General features: G+C 41.9%; 1 protein-coding gene across 1 annotated transcript in view; it reads right to left on the minus strand.

Annotated features, from left to right (window-relative positions):
* The window catches only part of NRG1 (neuregulin 1), a 304,550-nt gene extending 298,326 nt beyond the window's left edge, over positions 1 to 6,224 (minus strand). Inside the window, exon 1 of the mRNA XM_077921607.1 lies at positions 6,155 to 6,224. The gene's annotated coding sequence lies outside the window, so the exon portion shown is untranslated. The remainder of the gene's footprint in view (positions 1 to 6,154) is intronic.
* Between the last annotated feature and the right edge of the window lie 9,917 nt (positions 6,225 to 16,141).

A 16,141-nucleotide genomic window follows, 5' to 3' on the forward strand; every position in this document is an offset into this window, starting at 1 on the left:
TCAACCTGATCCCCCCCCCATGGTTTATTGCTGTAGATCTTGGCATGAGTAAAAGTTGGCGTAACTTAATAAGAAAAGAGATTCCCATTATGAACTTTCTTGACCCTGGTACCATTCTAATCTCAAATGTGTCCTGGAGAGTACTGAGGAGCCGTCCTGAGCTCCTAATACTTTGTGTAAAGATGAGCACATGTTGTCACTGGCATCCCTCTATCTCGAGAGACAATGGAGTGTGCATTTGCAGCACTGAAGTGACCTCTCTGGGGCGCAAACCTGGGCAGTGTGCATGGAGGTCCTAGATTGATGGCTAGATAAATTTACTCCAGGTGAAATTACACACTCTAAATAAAGGGCTTGCATGATTTGAGTCTGAAGAAAAGAAAAACTGATTTATTTTCCTTTAGTCCACTAAGACACACTTTCTCATTGTTATTCTCATTCTTTTTTGCAAATAATCTTTTGATCAAAAAGGAAACTAAAAATGTGAAGCCTCCAGCTATAGCAACAGTCTACCTGGACTTACAGTGGTACCTTGGGTTACATACGCTTCAGGTTACAGACTCCGCTAACCCAGAAATAGTGCTTCAGGTTAAGAACTTTGCTTCAAGATGAGAACAGAAATCGTGCTCCGGTGGCGTGGCAGCAGCAGGAGGCCCCATTAGCTAAAGTGGTGCCTCAGGTTAAGAACAGTTTCAGGTTAAGAACGGACCTCCGGAACGAATTAATTACTTAACCCGAGGTACCACTGTACTTTGAATATTAATGCAACTTAGTTTTTTAATCAACAGCTGCTTCTAATCCCTTCTATATAAGATTAAGTCAGGTGTAAGGCCCCAAACTGTGGGGCTGTGGTCTAAACCACAGAGCCTAGGGCTTGCTGATCAGAAGGTTGGCGGTTCAAATCCCCACAATGGGGTGAGCTCCCGTTGCTCGGTCCCTGCTCCTGCCCACCTAGCAGTTCGAAAGCATGTCAAAGTGCAAGTAGATAAACAGGTACCGCTACGGGAAGGAAAACGGCATTTCTGTGCGCTGCTCTGGTTTTGCCAGAAGCGGCTTAGTGATGCTGGCCACATGACCCAGAAAAACTGTCTGTGGACAAACGCCGGCTCCCTATAGAATGAGATGAGTGCCGCAACACTAGAGTTGTCCGCGACTGGACTTAACTGTTAGGGGTCCTGACAGTTAAGGCCCTAAACTAAACAAGGAAATTCTTTCCTTATTTGGCATATGAAAATCCCTCTGCTGTAACAAAGGTTTTCTGATGTTCTTCATCACAGTCAATGTGCATAACTCATTTATAACCCTGACATTATTACAAACGCATCTATTCCTTGATGGGATAAGGCATTTAGAGCAATTGCCTGGCAAATAGTATATAATCTAGTTAGCATTAAGATCTAATCAACACCTCCTGTTAAATAATGGTTGCCACACAGACAAACAGTAAGAGAACGAAAAGACGGGAAACAAACAAAGGTAACTAGTTTAGTCATTGTTCACTAGGATGATGTTATTTCAACTTTTAATTAAGCAGAGTAAACAAAATGGGAAATAGGCAGGAAACTCTAGGAAGAGACAACAGTACAATAGAAATATTGGAATAATAGGAATTGCTCATCTAAAAGTCCCCCTCCCTTCTCCATTGGAATGTATGGGCTCAAAACAGTACTTAACAGTACTAGATTTTCAAGGGTTGGGGAGCTCTCAAATCTCCAACACGGACCCTTTTTCACTCTGTGCTCTCAAGGACCAGCCTGACACTATGCTTCACTTCAGGACAATTCTACCGTTCCTCTTCCATTTCTTGCCTTGCTGTTAAGTGTGGGTTCTGTGGCAAAATTGTCCCACTCACTTTCTGTAGGCTTTTGAGAAGTCCTCTAACCCTTTTGGTGCAGCAGTGTTGAGGGATGGCAGAGGCTCCTCTAAGGCCCCAACAAGAGAATTGTGGCATCGGTCCCCTGTCCGGATAGGTGGTGTGGGCGTAAGCTGGATCCTGGCCTGCTCCCGGGATTTGTGAATAGGAATGGATGCTCAGACAGAGGCTGGGCTGGGGTGGGGAGCCAGCAGAGCAGGAAGGCTTCCCTTGGGACCACTCCCTAGCCATTTAAGCAGCCCGCACCTAGGGTTCTTCAGGTTCCCTACTCACCGACCCTTGGTTAAAGTCAATGGTCAATGACTTTGCTCTGGCTACAGTAGTCACCATATTATGGGGCCAGGTAGGAATTTGTCCACTGGGCAAATTGGCTCCAGCCCGGTGGTTTTGCCTACTTCATAGTGTGGTGGTGGCCCAAAGGGCCACAATAAATGTGATAATATGTACCCCTGTAAACCCTTGTGTGTGCTTCTAATAGGGAAGTTATGGTAACCTGTTGCTTTATGAAACTGATGCTTTTGCAAGTTGCCGCTCCCCCCACCGGGACAGAAAGACCGCTAATACAGTGGTGCCCCGCAAGACGAATGCCTCGCAAGACGGAAAACCCGCTAGACGAAAGGGTTTTCCGTTTTGGAGGTGCTTCGCAAAACAAATTTCCTATGGGCTTGCTTCGCAAGACGAAAATGTCTTGCGAGTTCCTGCAGGGTTTTTTTCCTCCTCCCCCCCCTTTTCCCAAGCCGCTAAGCCGCTTATCAGCTGATCCGCTAAGCCGCTTAACAGTTGATCGCTAAGCCGCTTATCAGCTGATCTGCTAAGCCCGCTAAACCGCTAATAGCGCTAAGCAGCTAAGCCGCTAATGGGCTTGCTTCGCAAGACGAAAAAACTGCAAGACGAAGAGAATCACGGAACGGATTCTTTTCGTCTTGCGAGGCACCACTGTATGTGAATCACAAAGATACAGCTCAAAGGTAGAATGTAAGATGCTACATGGTACAAATGGCTACACATAACACAGGTTCCCAACATGCATACTAACACAATGTAACAGAACACGGTGGGAATCAAAACTGTATCAGCATAAATTGCCAGTGCTTATTGAGCATGTGTATTAAACATGAAATGATGTATATGATGTATATGATTGGTGAAAACTGAAATGCTTTGTTTGAAACCTTATAAATACCACGGTCTGGACCACTGGGCGTGGTTGCAGTTTTGCGAAACAATCCGACTGTAACCTATTGCTTTGCAATAAACAACGATGGACTCCTAACTTCTCAAGCTTCTGGGTTTTATTGGCATAAACTCAGGAGATAAGCCATTTTTGGCTTACAACAACAGCAATCATCACAACTGGGTCGGGCATTGGGCAATCCTTTGCCTTGGGTGGAGGGGAGGTTGTAGTCTCTGCTTGCCCCTCCAAATCCTGGGGTATCCAGTTAAAGGGATCTGGGGGCAGGGGCGCCGACTTATAAAAAATATTGGGGGGGCACATACCGGGGTCCTGCCCCGGGAAGTTTTCTAAATTTTAGATGAAAATTAGTGAGTTTTAAAGTTTTTAAAAAGTATTTTAGAGTCATATGATCAACATTAGAACGCTAAACACGTCTGCAGCATGCACTGAACGAAACTATCCACACTGAATGACTGCGCCAGCAGGGTGGGCTTTATATAGCCGCGTCGTCGTAATGTCTCGAAGCGTCAAGGCGACGCGAGGCGGAGGATTCCAGGCGCTTCTGCTCCAGTCCTTTTGATGTCGCCTCGGCCGCAGTGCTGGCCCGCCAGACTTTACACGAAGGTTCGCGCACCGGGACAAATTCTAAGTGTGCCCGCAGCACCGTAACACTATCATGATTCACACCACTCTTTTCAGTTAACCTTCTTACTACCGTAATCCTTATTTGTTTTAACTCATTACTGAATGTATTTTAAAAGGTAACTATCGTCAAACAAGGAAAATAAAAAATACCGACATAATTTTGTGATTTTACAAAGCATAATATAACTAATAATTTTCTTAAATTATTGGGGGGGCAGAGCCCCCCAAACGAATTTTTGAGGGGGCTCGGGCCCCCTCAGGCCCCATGGAGTCGGCGCCTATGTCTGGGGGGAGTGGTCATGTCTGCGGGGCCAGGGCCAATGGCACTCTCACAGATGGCGGTCACTGCAGTGGTCACCCTATTTGATGTAAGTCTTAGGAACCCCCGCCTGGATTGACCTACACGTCACATCTGGTGGGCAAGTCAGAAGTATTTTGATTGCCCCATGCCCAAGCTAAACCTCTTTCATCTGTATTCAATAAAGTTGTGGCCTGTTTCGATCCAAACCAGTCTCAGTGGTCTTTTAATTATCTGGGGCTGGGGAGCACAATGCCATAGTTAGATTCTTTCCCTCCCTCTATATGTACACCTTGCACTTTTTAGATCACTTCTTACCCGGTCAAGACATATCCAAAAGATGAAGAAGGATAGGAGTGGGGCCTAATCTCGCAGACGCATTAAACAGAAATGCCCACAGTTCTATATATGGAGGCAGGCTTCGGATTTTGAGAGAGACACACAAAAAAACACTGCTTATATTTTTAGCAAGAATATGACTTCCAACAAACAGCTCTGGTATTTAAGTGTGTGAGTTGCATTTATTTAACATTTTAACTATGTTCAAACTCACACAAGAGCAGTAAAATTCTTTTTATTAAAAAGAGAGAGGAAATACACGGCGGAAAACCTACTCAATGAACTTGGTATCAACATGATTCACAGCCAAACATATTAAAGGTACTGTGTTTAAGGCAAGAGACAGAGGTCTAGAGCTTTGTGTCAGGCCCTGAATCTCAAAAGAAGTGCTTGATCCAGCTATATCAGTTACTTGCAGGTGGTGAGGTGGAAATTTCTTCTTTAAAAAGAATTTCACATTCTTACACTTTGTGGCAGCAGCCGCAGCTGCTTTGGCACTAATTTTTTTTTTTTTTTTTTTACCTGGTGGCACCTTGCTTCCTCCTTCCTGGATTATGCACTATCCCCACTCACAACACCAAATATCCAATCAGATTTGATTCTGTGATGTCACTGATGACAAATCAGGACATGTGACAATGAAGGCAATTTAAACCACTGAAGAGAACATTTTCAAAAACACTGGGTTGTCTTGCATTGCCAAAGAAAACAGAGACTATTTTAAGTTCTTGAACCACCTCTTTGAATTAACATTCTGTTTAACCATGCACCTCCCAAATATATTTTTCATTCATATGGCTTTATTAGAAAGCCCGTACTTCCCAATTCCAGGCACACTGCCAGATGCTGGATTCTCCATGTTCTCTGCTAATCCCCACATAGTACATCTAACGGATTATCCTTCTTGCCTCCTTCATCAGCATCAGTTGTCATTTGCCTGCATCACTCAACCCACATCATCACCCGGCACACAAACTAGAACTTCTTATCCAGCCCACGTGTATTGCTCTTCCCCATTCTCAGTTTTCCTCTATCAACACTGCAGTGGATCGAGCTAAGGGCCTCAGAATTCCTTGCCACAAGGATATTTCTGCAGAAACCCATAACCTTTGGGGCAGATATTTTGTCTTGGAGCTAGCAGAAGAGCCCTAGATGCTAAGATATTTTCCCTCTCCTGTTTCCTTGCGAGGAATAACTTGTTTTATTTTTTAAAAAAAGAGGGTTCGTTGCAAAACTTTGGGAAAAGAGGGTCCTTTGCAAAACTCTGGGAAGAAGGAACCAAATCACTACTAAGGTTAATTATGACTTTTATTTCTCGTGGTTAAAGAAGGCTTGGAGGTAAGTCAAGCTGTGCAGAAAGCAGGGTCTCTCTGCCCATTCTAAGAATAGAGCAGGAAAAGCATATGCGGCATCATAAATCAATGTTCCTGCTCAGCACCAAACTGGGGGTTGGCAGAGGCCCATTAGCCCATGCCAAGGATGGGACTCATTTAGCTGATGAGCCACTAACTGTATGCCTGGCTCCAAGCCTCTGTTTTCTTGCATCAGCTTATGCCACTGATACGTCTTTATGAGCAACAATGGAGCAAGGCAGATGGGTCTGTCTCAGTCACCCACAGTGGCCAAGGAGACAAAACTGTTGCTGAAATCACGAACCCCATTTTGCTAAGTCTTGTTTTAATTAGGACTGCTGGAGATGGAAGACATGTTCTCCGTTCCTCAACACAGGTTATTACAGCATATTTCAGGAGCTGAATGCCACACCTGATAACATTGTCATTTGGTTCCCCTCTCCTCCCCCACCCCCAATTCAAAACCCACTCACTGTTGTAGCTGTTGCTGCCATTAGTCTCTGCCGATATCAGGCTATCCTGACTTGGCCCTTCGGAAGTGGCCCTTCCTGACAGTAAGTGGGAAAGGAGAGGGGTAGAAGGGACAGGGAAAAGAGAGAAGAGAGAAAGAGAAAGGAAAGGAATATTTAGATATTCTCACTTGAAAGCATACCAATAAACTTCACTTGTTTTATTCTCTCGTCTGTTCATGCTTTGACAACTCCCTTACAAACCAAAGTGCCTCTCTCACAGTCCTCAAGCATATAAAGTTGCATATGGATCTGCATTTAACGTCAGTTTTCCATGGTGTTCCCTCAGGACATTCCAGTAAATGAGGCAAAATATCAACACGATGCCCTCCTTCTGGTGGTAAAAATAGCATAGTATACCTAATTGGTAATATGTTGCCTGAGGTAGACTTCTTTATCTTGCCCAATTAACGATAGGCCAGCTTTTATTATACCAAACAAAATATGTCAATCCAGAAATCTTAGATTCACAACACCTATATCTGGTGATTGGCTGTTTATTTATTTGTTTGTTTGTTTGTTTCATTCATTTTTCTAATTATTACAGAACCACAAAGACAGATTTTAAAAAAATCATAATATGACCAACTAAAGTAAGGGCATACAAAACCTAAGCGTATTAAGTAATGACATCCAATCTAAGATCGTGCCATCCAGATTTCTGTAGATGGCGTAGGCAGAGATACCTGTAAATCTGAAACAAAACTATATAAAATAAAATTCTACCACAATGAGCAAGAATCACCAGAATTTTCCTGTCCCTTAGAAACCTGTAACTTATGTGTAATTTTTTCTGCAATAATCTGCACCAGTGCTACTTGGTGACATGGTATGGGTAAGCACACCATGTGATGATGGCTCTAACTCATGTGATGAGTTCTACCAGACAATACTGCTAAAGGGTAGAAAATTCATAATGCCAAACCTCATATGGTGAATGCAACATCTAGATCACATGTGTACATCTGAGCTTTTCTAGCAAACGACAATTTGCCAGTAGAACATTTATTCAGAAGGCTCCAACCCAAAAAAACGTGAACGGGCTGCTTTCTGATTTCTGTTGCTCTCTGAAATAGATTGCAGGGTTAACTGACATGATTAGCAGCATAAAGCAAAACAAAAGACAATTAGATTGGGCAATGCATTTACAATGATCAATTATGCAGGACATTTCCAGAAAAATAAACATTTAGATTGTCTGCATGCTTGAATACTTTTTTCCATTCATTAGCAGCCGAAAAATTTAAGAGCCTAGCCTGGCTGTATCCACCAAAGATCTAATCTAGTCCCAGATCATGTTTCCAACAGTGGCCAATCAGCTGCCAATGAACAGAGTAAGGAGACGACAACAACTACAACAACAACAAAGCTCAAACACCAAACACATTTGTTCTGCTTATTATGGGTAATAACCATTGATAGTCATTCTCTATAAATCTGTCTAAACATCCTTTAAAGCAAACTTGTGTCTCCAGCTGTTTTTGGACTACAACACCCATCATCCCTTTCTGCCAGGCCTTGTTTTTGTGTTGGGTCTATGTCTTTTGCATCTCTGCTGGGAGCCTTTCATATTCTAAATAAAGAATATTGAAACAATGACCTGAGTCTGTCTGTAGTGTATGTCCGCCTCCTAAACAGATCCCCTGGGAAATGTGGATAATTTCTCTACCAAGGGCATGTCCATACCCCGTTTAATGTTAATAGCAAGCTTCCTGTACCTCTATTATTTCTCCATTGTAGAATGATATTCTCCATGAACTTGAGTGGATCTGAAGGGGAAATAGATAGATTCTTGGAAGATAAGGGTATAATAGTTAGTTGCTGGGGATAACAAACATAAGAGAGCTATTATGTTTGTGTCCTGCTTGTGGCTATCCACATGAACCAACTTTTGAGATTAAGTACTACTAATACTGGAGCATGATATCATGGAACTTTGAAGTGTCAGGCATAGCTCTAATGGCTTTAGCCCAAACGTAGCAGAGTTTTCCTGCACAGCGAAGAAGCTAGTTGAGGTGGAAATGACTAGTCAGCTAGACTCAGAATAACTATTTACAGGATTTATTAAAAGGGAAAAATAAAACCAGCAGAGTTTCTGCATACAAAACAAAGCAAAATAAATCCTTTCTTTCTCTCTCTCTCTCTTAACCATACACAGCACTCCTACTCCTAACACACCTAACACACCTAACCCAAACTGTGCTAGCATTCCTAGATAACAGAGTTGAGTGCTGGTCCTTAACCAATCAGAGTAAGTAGTTTCTAGGTCAAGCTGACCTTGGCTTCCTGCCAAGAGTAAATTGACACTGCCTTGAATTAATTGTGTGAAGCCAGAATCTGTAAGTTTTCATGAGAATCAATTAACAGAAACTGAACATGATATATATATATAAATAAGCACTTTTGCAGTGAAACCATATGCATGCTTATTTGGAAGTAATTATGGATAGTAGCAGCAAATATATTTAGGATTGCAACCAGCAATAGGGCAATCCTCTATGCAGGGCTGTCTTTAGCATATGCGCCGCCGGGGTGCAAAGATCCGCCCAGCGCCCCCAAATTTAGTTTAGCTGCCCCCAAAGGTGTCAAAGGTGTTGCTGACCCCGCTGCTGCATATCAGCTCAATACAATACAATACATAATATTTTGATGTAAGAGTTAATTCCGCGTGTGCAGCGCCATTGAGCGCCGTCGTTGAGTCTGACAAGTGCCACTGTTGTGAATGACAAGCGTGGCGCATCTTTGGTAAACAAGCACACAAAGTCGAAAGTCCTTTAGTGAAACAGTAGGTATACATTTCGGTAATACCTAGGTATATATGTATTTTGTTTTTCTAGCTTGATCAAAATTATTTATTATTTCATAACAGGTAGATAGTTAAGAGCTTAGGCAGCTTCAGCACCCCCCCAGAATTCAGCGCTTGGGTGCCCAGCACCCCTTGCACACCTGGATAAAGATGGCTCTGCCTCTATGTGTCTACTCAGAAGTTAAACTTATTCCCAAATTAAGTGTGTATAGATAGGAATGCAGCCTAAGTCTTATAGAGTTCAATGTGTCATGTAGAATATATATGGTGTTATTCTATTTAATGAACTATGAAGGTGGTGAGGAAGGAAAAACTGGGTATTACTCTGCCCAAATCCCCCTGAAGTCTTGCTGATTTCCATGGAAGAGTTAATCAAACATCCTTAAATGTCTGCCGCTGAAATCAATGGGGCTGAAAAGTAGCTCACTTTCTCGACTGTGCCCATTGTCCATAGCATAGTGGAACAAAATGATACCTATAATTCTGGGATAGCCTCGGCCATAAGACAGCTCTCTGCTTTGTAAACACGGGTCTGTTTAAAATGCAAGCAGCAGTTTCTAAAACCAACAGCGAAGGATAACGGTGGCATCAGCCTCATGAACCAACGTCAAACAAATATGCACTGTGCTCGGCCTTACGGAAGACGCAGGTTTATCCTGAATGAAGATACAGCTGAGGAATAAAATATGTCAATGTACCATCCCTGCATGTAATGCTTTCCTGAACTCAGTTCAAAGGATTGCCACCGCATTTCTGTCAACTCAAGAAAATTGAAAAATCAGGTTCTCGGAAATTAATGGGTACCTATTACGATGATATATGGACTGTCACAGCATCTGTGGGGCACACACATATGCAGACAAAGAGATTTTTCCTGTGCTCTGATGAGATTGGCATTAGGCCTCCAATCTACATCCAAATGCAAGAAGAGTTTTTGGCTTCTGTAATGAACACTTGGGAATAGTGGGCAGAGAACCAAAGAACATGAAGCACCTTTAATTATTTCAGTTTGGGAGCGTTTAGCACATATGTAATTTATCCCATTGAACCAATGGGATTAATAGTGTATATCTGGACCACAGTTAAACAAACAAATCTCTTATCAGGTATGCTGCCAGGTTTAAAATTAAGAATTTCACACTAAGAACGGCACAGAAGAACAACATGTCTACTGCCTGTGTAGCATGACATTCAAACCTGCTCAAATAAGTTGACAGCCCAAATTCAATTATTACGTATAAATTACATGTGCTCGTTTTTGGCCTGTGAAGCACTCGTTTCGAGAAAGTGCCCTGGGGCACCACTCACAAAATGACCACAAGTTGAGGTCTAATACAAAATGGCCCCCACGGGAATTGTGTCTTAATACAAAATGGCTACCACAAAGAGTCTCTTTCTTGCTTGCTGTCTGTCACTCACTCATTAATTCCAGCTCTCCAGGAGTGGGATGCAAAACCCACAATGTGAACAAACCTAGGCGGGCAAAACAAGGCTTTATTTCACCTGGGTCAAAGACCCAGTTTGGCACACAAGCATTTTTGTACACACACACACACACACACACACACACAGAGGCTGGGAGCCTCAATGGTGCCCCTCAGGAGGCTTCAACCGGGGCAAAAAAACCTGGCTCCCCCCACCCCAGCTATGGCTCTGAATAAGCTTTAAGTCTGTATTTTGCAGGGATTGTTGTTATTATTATTATTATTATTATTATTATTAATCTGCTTTATATTGTCCAGGGCAATCCAAAAGCAATTTACAAACAGACAAGGTACTGGATCTTGATGTCTGAATGCATAGATGCACATGTTTTTATATAAGAGAAGATTCTGCAATGTAACAAGCCACATTCAGATCTGCATATATATACGGAAACATCTCCATACACATATGTAGTTAATACCACATCCTTCTTGTCTCACATGAGAACATTGAGGATAAATAGGTCTACAAGCCTATCCATGAAGCTCCTAAATATTTTAAATGACACCCGAAGCACAGAGTTTAAATGCTGATAGATTAGGGTAATTCAGCCTTCTGAAAGATAGCAAATAAATCATTCCAGGGTGCCCTAGACATTTCCATCTACAACATTCAGACTCCTTTTTCCATTTCCAAAATAGAATCTAAAGCTGCTGGCTATGCAATCTACTCTGAAGAGATTTCCCCCCCACACACACCTGAGGGGAAAATAATAGAATAGATGCCTTCAGGGCTGTTTTTTACTACAGCAAGCTGCTCTTAAGCAAAGGCAGTTTAGGATATTAACTATATCAAGCCTCTTACAGTCTTTCCCCATAACCAGTCACACAAATCAATGGCTCAACAGGAATTAAATTCTGCATGTGGGTACATCTGAGAAGCCCCTGCTGAAATCAATTGAAGATGAGGCTTGTGTTGCTGACCTGCTGGAAGAATCTAAACAACATGCTTTGAAATGCAACCAGCTTCAAATTCAGTGCTGCAAACCTTAACCCTTATGGAATGTTTATTGAATAGGACAGTGCATATTGTGTTTGAATTTGTTGGAAGCTGGCCAGAGTAAGGGTAAACCAGTCAGATGGGCAGCATATCAATTTCTTCTTCCTCTTCCTCCTCCTCCTCTTCTTCTTCTTCTTCTTCTTCTTCGATCGTGTCTTTCTCTGGTGCATACTTCTGAGCTAAGAAGCAGTCCAAGCAACAGAGGAGATAAACTTAGAAACAGTAGACAGAAACAAATTCCAAAAGGTGTACAGAAATCCAGGTGCATTTGGAAGTTCCTCAAGGGAAAATACCGGTATATCAAGAAGATGAAGATTCTTAAAAATGCAAGTATGACTACAAAAGACTGAAGGCAGTGTCAAGATGGCATACATATAAACTGCATGCAAGGTGTAGATGAGGTACAGTTTTAAAGAGGCTCATTACTCTCAGAGCTTTAACTTTTTAATTTTAGTCTAACGTACTATAATCTTTGATGTAAAAATATTTTAAAAGTGAAGTTCAACAGCACAGGATGTGTGCTTTCAGACCTTCCGTGTCCCTGTTTTCCAGGGACAGTACAGTCCCACATTTACAGAAGCCATCCGAGTTTCTGATTTGATCCCAGAATGTCCTGCTTTTCCTCTGGACGAACCTGTTTTCATCAAAGAAATGTTGGAGGGTGTGGACTTATGTGACTCCCTGAGCCAAGGAGATAAGTAAATATACAAACTGAAGGCAGCCCTGTATAGGGAAGTTTTTTAATGTTCAATGTTTTATTGTGTGTGTGTGTGTATATATATGTATATGTATATATATATATATATATATATATATATATATATATATATATATGTTGGAAGCTGCCCAGAGTGGCTAGGGCAACCTGCTCCTGCCCTAAGGATCTTTTAATCATCAGTTGCCTGCTAATTACCGGTAACTCACATCATCCATATTGCTGTCTGCCATGAACATAAGTCTAGATGTCATGAATCTTGGGCAAACAACAACAACAAATTAGCCTTCCATAATGCAGGTATTTAAGAATGACAAAGAGTCTTAAACACATTAAAGATTAACAAGAAGTGCAGTGGAATCCTGCGCATGTTTGCTCAGACGTAAGACCACTGTGTTCAATGGGACCTGCTCCCAGGAAGGTACTTAGAAGACTGCACTCACATTGTGGCATATTTTGCGCGGCAGAGCCTACAATTAATCTGCAAGCCTTTAAGGTGTCACAACACTATCAGTTGTGCCTACCAGCATATAAAACAACCCATCAGCCTGTCACATCATTCAGATGGCGGGGAGCTCATTCCCCAGAACTAACATTTGGATTTTAAATGCTTGTTTCTCCACACTGCATATGTAAATTCATACACTGAATCAAAAGCACGATCTGTGCACAAATGAAATTGCACTGTTGCCTGTGGAAACACAGGTTTGAGAAGTGTGAAGCACTGGCTTAAGAAGTATGCCTCTGAGTAAGGTTTGCTGACACAAAAATGACATATCTAGTTTGACTGTTTCCCCATTACCCCTAGTGTGCAGTAACAATTATGCCATGTACTATCACCCTCAAATGGGGGACTTCTTGGCAGGATTGCAGGGGGAGAGGGGTTGGGGTGTGACTACTGAGACAGTTGATGAGGGGCTGAGTGGTTCATTGGGCGGCATCCCCACCCTGCAACAACCTGACATTCTGGAGTCGGGGAGGCGGGTTCAATTTAGCCAGCCCAAGCTACTTCCTGCAAGAGAGGTTGCCCAACAACTAGGGAGGCACATGAGCTACAGCTGGACACCAAGCTGGCCTGGCAGACTCAGGCCCCGTCTCCAATGATGTGCCATGAGTTGTACCAACAAACACTGGAGGGTTCTAGACACACATAAAAACCGCGTTGAAAATGTTTTTTAAAAGTGTTTTTTTTTTAAAAAAAAATAGATTGAATTTTCCATAAGGCTCACCATCGCCATCTATTGTCACATTGAATATTGCGCTTAAAACACACTTAAAACATTATACAGTGGTACCTCGGTTTACAAACTTAATCCGTTCCGGTAGTCCGTTCTTAAACCAAAACCGTTCTTAAACCGAGGCGTGCTTTCCCTAATGAGAAACCAGGACACTATTTCCGGTTTTGCAGAGTTTGTAAACCGAATCGTTCTTAAACAGGACACTTCTTAAACTTCAATAACTTATAAACTTCTATACAATCCCCAAAGGCCCCATCTAGCAAACTATCTCAAAGTTCTAGACACCGCTAAACACCGATGGGCATTTTCCAGGGCCCGCTTTAACGCTCTCCCTTCAGCTCTTCTAGAGGGAAGATACAATAAAATACTGATCGAACAAAGATTATGTTCCTGTAACAGCAATGAAATCGAAACCATTGGGCATGTCATCTTATACTGCCCATTATATCGAGACTCAAGAAAAGAGCTGATCGAACCGATTCTGAGGAAAATACCTCGTAGTACAGACAACACCTATATCAGACACCTCTTAGCTGACAAAGAGCTCGAAATTAACAGGTCCGTGGCAAAGTACTGTTACATTGCAACAAGAATAAGACGAGCAATGATGTCAACAACGGAGTTCAAATTGTAAACATCGAAGGAACGATAATAAACAGTAGCGACACCTGAATTGAATTTTTAAAACCTTAAAAGTCGAAACCTGGTCATAAATATAAGCACCAATTCTGTGAATTGGCCATATTTCTACTGTTATTTGTAGCACAATACTACTTTTAATGTCATATTTTTTATAAATTGCTTCCTGGTCACTGACCGTATTAAAGATATTTGATTTGAGGTACCACTGTATTTGCAACCGTATAGATGAGTCCGCTGCCAATTTACTTGCAGAACTCAATCAGTAGAGCATAAGAGATCAAGAAGCACGATTTGTCTCTGTCTCTTATCATTCTGAACTGTTGCTCACCATACTGACTCAAAATGGTGGACTGAACTTTTTAAAACTGCACTGATTTGTCTGTCAGTGGTACTATTGGCTTCCAAGCAATGCCATATACTTCCCTCTAGAATTACAATACACCTGAAGGTTTTTAGAGCAACCCAACAGGATTTTGTATACCAAGATCTGAAACTGCTTGGAAGGTTTAGAAGATCACTTCACCCTTTGCTCACTTTAAAAGAAACTACAGTGGTACCTTGGGTTACAGACGCTTCAGGTTACAGACTCTGCTAACCCAGAAATAGTACCCTGGGTTAAGAACTTTGCTTCAGGATGAGAACAGAAATCGTGCTCCGGCGGCGCAGGAGCAGGAGCGGGAGGCCCCATTAGCTAAAGTGGTACCTCAGGTTAAGAACAGTTTCTGGTTAAGAACGGACCTCCAGAACAAATTAAGTTCTTAACCTGAGGTACCACTGTAATATATTGTGTTCACTTGTGGAGATGACTACTTTGCCATTAATGTTGGGAAATATCTGGGACTAGGGAACAACCCCAATAGTCTTAATAATGCAATGATAATTAAATCATGTGTTTGCCTGACCTTTAAAAAGTTGAGCCAGAAAAAAAGGTAAGTTTTAACTATATAATCAAGGGAACTGGGCAGAATTCTTCATTCCTGACCATAGCTTTACTTTTGCATTGTTTTCAACACTATAAACTTTTCTTGTGCCTTTCCAGAGCAGCCCAAAGAGTCCAATAAAGTCTGTTCAATATTTTCTTTGATACAAAATGTGGTGTTAAAGGGAGTCTAGGGTCTACTGAACTCATCTTGCATGCGGCAGAGTGATAGGTTATTTTAAACAGCAAACTCAATCTGTTAAAAAAAAGGGAATTAGTTTGAAAACAAGTCCAATTTCAGTCGGTCTACAATTGCAAGGAAACAAAAAACCAACAACAACCAGACCAAGCAATCTCACTGCTGTTTTCTGTAACTTCTAGATATATGAGACTTTTTTTGTTTTGAGAGAATTCCTTTGACAATTGAAGGATGGGATCTGATTGGATCTTAAAAGCATTACAGTGTAAAGCCATGTCTCTTCAACAGTCACTTCACTTATAACACACCACTGAGCGGGCAAATTAGAATCAAAATCCTAGGTACAAGTTCTTCCCAAGCAGGAAAACAGTGTGGAGGAAATTGCAGCTTCTACATAAAACCATGAATCTGGCTGAAAGTATATTAGTATGGTAATGGCATGGGTAGCATGGTCTGCTAGCAAGTCCTCAGTGGATGAGCAGGACAACAGGACAGAAGAAATAAAAGTGAGGCTTGAGCCATTAAACCTAAGAAGATATGGCAAAAAGGGGGTTAGGACACACAAAAAATATGTTGTTGTAATCTTGTAAGCTTGTACTGTGCTATGCAATTTGAATTGTATTTGGGGGGAAAGTGAAATTTCAATAAAAATGTAGTCTGCATGGGAAAGGGAAGACGGGACACAATGGGGAATTCCAATGTTGGGTGAGAACCCCACTGTAATTTCTGGGAAGAGTGGAATCACTAAAGTAAGACAATGATATGGCACCATAAGGACTCATACATTAACTTTTAAAGACTAGCACATGTTTACAAACTTTTACACTTCTGTATTGGAAGCTGCCCCAGAAATGTGTGCTGAAGTGCAGGATAGGTAAAGGTAAAGGGACGCCTAACCATTAGGTCCAGTCATGGCCGACTCTGGGGTTGCGGCGCTCATCTCGCTTT

Source organism: Podarcis muralis, chromosome 17, assembly GCF_964188315.1.
Source record: "Podarcis muralis chromosome 17, rPodMur119.hap1.1, whole genome shotgun sequence".
NCBI classification, from domain to species: Eukaryota; Metazoa; Chordata; class Lepidosauria; order Squamata; family Lacertidae; genus Podarcis; species Podarcis muralis.